Source organism: Poecilia reticulata, chromosome 18 (genome assembly GCF_904066995.2).
Source record: "Poecilia reticulata chromosome 18, P_reticulata-male-v2, whole genome shotgun sequence".
Classification (NCBI taxonomy): Eukaryota; Metazoa; Chordata; class Actinopteri; order Cyprinodontiformes; family Poeciliidae; genus Poecilia; species Poecilia reticulata.
In genome coordinates, this window is record NC_088847.1 from 9,777,247 (window position 1) to 9,784,435 (window position 7,189).

A 7,189-nucleotide genomic window follows, 5' to 3' on the forward strand; every position below is an offset into this window, starting at 1 on the left:
GTTGCCAGGGAATCCATTAACTCAAATAATAAACAATGGATCTTAAAGACAATCTGTCCACTGATCCAGACCAATACTTATTAACAGAAAACACAAGAACAAATCACTGGATGTATTTTAGTCATGTTTGTCTTTGGGGATCCATTGGAAAGCAGGATCACTTAAAAAAAACTTGTTCAAAAGCTTTTGAAGTCTCTATGAGAAAATACACTGTTTAGACAGAAGACAACAAAAGATCCAATAATAACTGTCAGAAATGTAAGAAATGATAGTCAGTTCTCTATTAGAGTCAGATATAGTTAAATCTGCATGATTACAAACTGATTACAAACATTTATTAATTCGTCAGATTAATAAATGTCAGTGTAAATGAGACGGAAGTAACTTTGTCCACATGAACTTTTTGCCTTCACATCACAGACACCAGATGGCGCTAAAGAGAGAAAACCTTTCAACTTTTACAGAAAAGCACAAACCTTTCTCCTCTTTAAGTTTCTTCTCATCTCTAGGTGTGAGTGTGTGTGCATGGTTGTGTGTCCTGTGTGTCTCTGTGTTGCCCTGTGACAGACTGGCGACCTGTCCAGGGTGACCCCGCCTCTCGCCCGGTACACTAGCTGGAGATAGACACCAGCAACCCTCCCATCCCCACTGAGGGACAAGGGTGTAAGAAAATGGATGGATGGATGGAAGTTTCTTCTCATGTGAATCTTCAGTTTTTAACACATAAACATCTTATAAACATGGTAACTTCATATGATAATGTAAGATGCTGAGGCAGCCATTAAATACTTTAAACAGTTTGATCTTGAAACCAGAAAGTTACTGACTTGTTTCTGAGTCTCTCTCCTGATCATCGTCTTCAGTTCCTGATCCACTCAGATCTGTTGATATGATCAAATAGAGAGAAAAATATTCATCTACTGTTAATATTATGCACATTAAGATCTTTCTTTCAACAGAAATCGATACTCTGTTGTTCAACTAGCTTTCAAATTAAACTGATAAAAATATATATTTAATTTAAAATGCATAAAAAGTTAGTGGTTGATTATAATTAATATATATAATTAATTAATATAATTAATATATAATTACAATAATTATAATATATAAATATATTTATCATAAACTGAACGAAAAACAAACAAGAAAAACTGATTCTTACCTTCTGCATTTACATAGATGCAATGACTGAGAACTGCAATGAAGAATAAAAGCTGATCAGACATGATTCAACTCAAAACAAATATATATTAACTATAGCAGCAATTCAGGTAAAAATGCTTTGGTTTTAGAAATAAAGTCAGAGATAAAAAATTTAATACCAAAACGATTTAACGTCAAAAAGCATTTATATAATAACACCAAGATAATATAAACATATAGAGTTAGAAACACACATCCCTTCTTGTCAAGATGATAGAGAAACAGATCAAATAATGATAAACTCTAATTCCTTCATTCAGAATCATTTTGATTATTGAACATGAAGTCAGTGATGAACTTACAGAAAAATCCCAGCATGCAGAGCAGAGCGTTCTCCATCCTCACATCCAGACCTTCTGCTCATCAGAAAGGTTTTTACGTTGTTTTATCTAGAAGTATGAAGCAGAAGTTACATCTGTCACACAGAAATGACACCAACATGTTTTATGCTTCTCAGTATAGCTGTGTGTTTCCTTCCCTTTATCACAAACTTCAGAGCAGCAGCAGCAGCTTTGACCACAGCAGTTGGGTTTTATTTCCTGTCCACTGCACAAACATTTCAACCTGTTTCTTGAACAAAACTCTGAATGTGGTTATAAAAGTACCCTGACTTTAAACAAATATTGCATATTGTAAAGAAAAACATTTTTGTCAGCAGTTTTGGGCTTAAGTTTGCAAAATAACTCCTTCCCTTTCAGATTCATAAATTTCTTGTTTTTGCCTGCATGCTTTTAAAAAAATATATTTTTTACGCCTTCTTCAAGTAACTTCCTTTCAGCTGCTTCTCAGCTCAGTGATGAACAAAGCAAGACGTTCAACTTTAAATGTCTGACCCAGAATATGACCTTGATGATCCACCAGCCCTGATGGACGATAACATGGATGCAGAGAATGAAGCTGAGGATAATAATAGTCTTTAAAATTTAAACAGGTTCAAATCAGGGTTTTTTTCTTCTATGATTTTTTCATTTGATTTCTTTTTCAACATGTGTTTTCTATTGCTGCAAAATGTACATTTTCTTGATACAGGGCTTTCTGTCCAACAGTGACAATATGTGTATACTACTTGTTTATGACGATGTTTTTTGTTTTTCTGGTTGCTAGAGGGAGACGGAAACTTTATGGTTCCTCTTTGTGTCTAAAGAGCCTCATAGTGATAATTATCTCATTATCACATTCAGATATGAACTGAACTGTAATAAAAACAGGAGAAGTAAGACTGTGTCAAGCAAGTGCAGTCAGACTGATCTCCAGAATTAAAATGAACAGTAGGTGAAGTCTATCTATGCTTTCTGTTCTATAGGGACAAATTATGTGTCATTTCATTTGGCATGATATCACCTGTGGCCCTTAGTTTGAAATTCCCATTTTATCCACAATCAAGCATCTAAGCGATGGTTCAATGTGCTTTTTATTTGCACAAAGCTCCTACTTAGAGCTGCAGTCCCCAGCCAGTCTCCCCCCACACAGAGAACTCTTCCCTTCTGCCTCCCCCATGTTGCTCCTCCAGGTTCATAATAAATAAACTACTTCTCAGTCTAATGCTCCAAAGCAAAGTGCTAAAAGGGGAAGTGTCGGATAGCAACTTCTTAAAGAGGCAGAGGGCAATTTCAGGTGCTACATACAGCTGTGATGCAAAATCAAATTTCTTTTAAGTTATTTTCATACTGACAGCATTTTCATAGAAACTGCGGGGAAATGCAGTTTTGAACTACAAAAACTGCATGATTGGCCTTTAAGTGCATGATTGGCCTTTAAGGCCTTGAGTTGATGATTCCTTTGCCATAAACTTACTTGTTGACAAAATTTTCAACAGGCCTATGTCTATGTTGTTCTGTTAAATATCTTCATGTGGTTCTCCAGGCTGGGTTAAGGAATGAAGTTCAAGTGTTTTCAAAGATCAACAGGAAGCAACGTTGATTAGCAATCATTTTTCTTGAATACAGCTGCATTTAAAAAAGAGCTTAAAATATTTAGTTTCCTCATTTCTGAGAACGGCACCAACACCAAGTCACTAATATATGCAAGAGAGATGAGGATCTATTCTTATTAAAAGGAAACTTAACAGATGTGTATCAGAAATATTCTTTGAAAAATTAGCTCTGTGTAGGCTTTAGGGAGGAACCTTAAACATGTCACAAACCATTAGTGGCCAAAACGGATAAGTTAGAAACAGATGGGGGCTTTTAAGGAAGCTGCAAAGTGAGACACACACACACGCACACGCACACACACACACACACACACACACACACGCACACACACACACACACACACACACACACACACACACACACACACACACACACACACACACACACACACACACACACACACACACACACAGTCATGTTCGAGGGTAGGCTTCTAACCCACATGCAGAATCAGACCCGGGAGGCAACAGTAAGTTGAGAATTTATTTACAAAATACAATCACAGGTGATCCTTTGAACCGGGTCTGGGGTTCATCTGGAAGGGGAGAGACGGGTCAACGACTGTGTGAGTGGTGGACAGAATGTCTGATAGGACAGCAGGAGAAATTAGCTGACGTCTCATGGAAGGCTTCTCAGCAGGAGGAGGTAAGGAAGAAGTTGGCAACTAAATAAAAGTTGTTAAATTTCTCTAGACATTTTGACAAATATGTTTCAGTTACAGTTAGATTTTAATAGAAGATTTATAAATATAATAAAAGGAGCGCTCTGTTCAGAAAATACTTGTTTCCTGTTTTCTCACAATGAACTGAAACAAAACTCTGTACCTTTATGGTTAAATTATTAGTCTGTACCCCCATCTAGAGGCTGTTCAATGGCACTGCAGCAAATTTACTGCCTCAAGATACTGTAGGTAGGATGTTCAAGTCTTAATATATTTTTGGAGATGGCAGAAAAAAAAATCACAATTTATTTGATGCTTTCAAGGTTTGACTCTTCAGGACATTAAACACTGTGAGCTCCAATCCCATGGCGGTGCTCAGGCTCATCAACTTCACTGTTGCTATGGAGATTTTACTCCCGTCTTATTTCTTCTTTCCTCCTGACCCAATAGATGAACATTGACTCTTCCTTAACAATTCCTATTGTGAAAATCTCCTGGATAAAATTATTAAAATGTCTTACAGGGAAGTTTTTTTTTGAGTCTTCAAGAAAATGCAATGCTGGTCAGATTTTACATTACAGATAGAATAGTTTCCCTAACCTTTTTAACTTAGGACAAACTCAGTCAAAGCTGAACAACAGAGCCAATATGCTATTTCTTTTGTTTCTTCTGTACATGCTAGTCCTCTGACATTGACACATTTAATGTAAAATGACACTTAGAAAGTGTCCCTTTACAAGAATTTAACTTAATCGCAAAAAAACTTAAGACAGCAAAATTGAAAGCAAATATTAACATTTGAATGTTAATATTTAACAGCATCAAATCATCAGAAGCGTCTCAAATATGAATAGGATGTATTTTTGTTACATTTCACAAATCTTATAAGCAATGAACAGTGAGTATAATAGACAGCTCTCTGCTAAAACGAAAACGAAAGAGGAATTTCTGATATCTGGAATACATTTTAGTTTACAATAAAATTATTTAAAAGCACGGGGTTATCCGAGATAACAGCTTCGATCTCATGAAACATGCAGAAGAATGAACCATCACGTCACTCGGAGTCTGTTGCTGCGGGATTTTTTTTTCCTGTCAGAAGAGAGATAAGTCAGTGAGATATTTATCAGCATTAAAAAGGAGTCAAAGCTTCTGAGACTTGGACATGTTCAAAGATATAATCAGGTTTTTAATTCTATATGTATGATTTAACTTAAACCTTCTGTTTTTTAGCATATCAGGAAAACAAAGATTGACACAGTCAGAAGCGCGAAGCATGAACTGTTTTGGTTCGTCTAAAAATAAACACTGGATCAAAAAGCATGAACTTGAATGCAGAATCAATCTACCTTTTTATTGCCCTTTGTTTTAGGTAGTAATTGTAGTCAACACATTATGTCTAGAGTTACTATGGAGGTGTTCAGCTATAATTACCTGGGTCAATGTTAGCATAGTCAAATTCTTCTGATGGATGACGAATCCTCTCTGCTGAGATTGTCCGATGAATACATTAAGAAAGAGAGAAAATCTTAAATATTTTTTGTAATTAAATGTTGGAGTAACTTTTTGAAGCATTGTTTGTTTGAATATTTAACATGTTGCATATGTCAGTATTTTCTACCCTCAGTCTCTTTAAATCAGCCAGTTTAGCTGGTATAAAACTTTTACTTTACCGTTTCCAGAGGCTGTGCTGAACTTGATTGTTTCATAGAGGGACTCATCACCTACAGATAATAAAAGAGGTTAAAGTTCAAACGACTGGAAACAGATCAAATCATCACATAATTTTCACACGTAATGTCATAATTTATGTTTTTCGCTGTGTTTGATTAGTTTGATATCTTTCCTGACAGTATTTGAATATTTCTTACTCGTGAATTTTTTCATTTCATGGTATAATGAATATATTTTTAGACTGTTGAATAATGATAATTATGGATAATTTCTGTCAGAAAAACTACATTATTTTTATATCCAAACAGCATTAATGTAGAAATGTGACTCCCTTAGTTATTTGTGATTCAGCTTAGTTATTTGTTTTTGAAACTGATTCACTAGCAAAATAAAAAAAGACCTATAGAGTAATTAATCATTAATCATAAAGATGTTTAAAGTGAGACGAACCATGACGCAGAGAGCTGTAAACAGAACCGTCATTCTGGGTCACTTCATGATCTGTGGCTGAGGCTGGATTGATGCTCTCTGGTTGATTCAGTCTGAAAATAATAGAGACATAAATGCATTAATGAAAGTAATTATTTGATGCATGATTAGAAAGAGAGAACAGATAATTTTACTGACCTGTTACTGATTAAATCTGCAGGGGGGAAAAAAGACATTTAATGATTTTTATCCTATTTATAGCTAATCTTTAAAATAAATCTGAAACATTTGAACATAACGTATTTTAAATACAGAGATCCAATACAGATCTCACCTTTGTACCGACTGTCGCACCACAACAAGAGCAGAAAAATGATGAGAAGGACTCCACTAACTAGTGCAATGATCAACATCAGAGGAAATGAAGAGCTGACAGGACTGGGCACAGATACTGGAAATAAGAAACCTTAAAAATGAATAAATCTTATTTAGCAACAGATCTTATGACATCCTCTTCTGTTTTGTAAAAATGCGATTTCAAACTTGGACAAACAGAACCTGCAGCTGATCCACAAAAGCATCAGCATTCACTGTGTTCCTCTCTAATAGAATACTGAATAAAATGAACCAAACATTTTCCTCCTCCTCACCTCTAACAGACATCCAGCTCCTTGGTGAATCTTTTCCTGAATGTTCACATTTGTAGAAACCTTCATCTGACTTTGACACTGCAGAGATATTCAGCTCCCCTCTGCTGCCACGGTCGAGTAGTTTATCATTGTGATAGAAAAACACACCAGAGAGAAGTTTTTGTGTCTTATCAGTGCAGCTCAGAGTAACAGGTTCTCCCGCAGTCACAGGACGAGCAGGACTCAGCAGGAGAGGAGCAGAATCATCTGTAAAACAATCAGAGGACTTTTTAACACTTAGAGGTAGGTGGGAGCAGAACTAAACAGCTTTAAACAAAGTCATGTTCTATCATGTATTGTTTGTAGTAAAAATGAAATGAAACAAAAATATTTTCCATTTGTTTTGTTGACCACTGGAATCACTGGAATTTATATATATATTGTATTTTATACACAGGCTTGTTTTATGGCCGTCTATAAGGATCAACATCACATGATTTGGAAACCCTGACATTTTATAATCAAAAACCTATCTGTGCATCACCTTAAAGATGAAGTGATAGTTTTTGATCACTAAAATAACATCTGTGCAGTCAGAGTGACTTCAGTGGTCTTTTGGTAACTCTTTTATGTAATGCATGTAGACGTATGAGGAA

General features: G+C 35.5%; 1 long non-coding RNA gene across 1 annotated transcript; it reads right to left on the reverse strand.

Moving 5' to 3' along the window:
- Positions 1-3,649: 3,649 nt before the first annotated feature.
- Positions 3,650-6,416, reverse strand: LOC145548723 (uncharacterized). The gene is made up of 4 exons (XR_014084729.1): positions 5,926-6,416; positions 5,475-5,525; positions 5,236-5,286; positions 3,650-4,893 (listed from the first exon to the last, which is right to left on the reverse strand). It is a non-coding gene; the product is annotated as an uncharacterized LOC145548723 (long non-coding RNA).
- Positions 6,417-7,189: the final 773 nt, after the last annotated feature.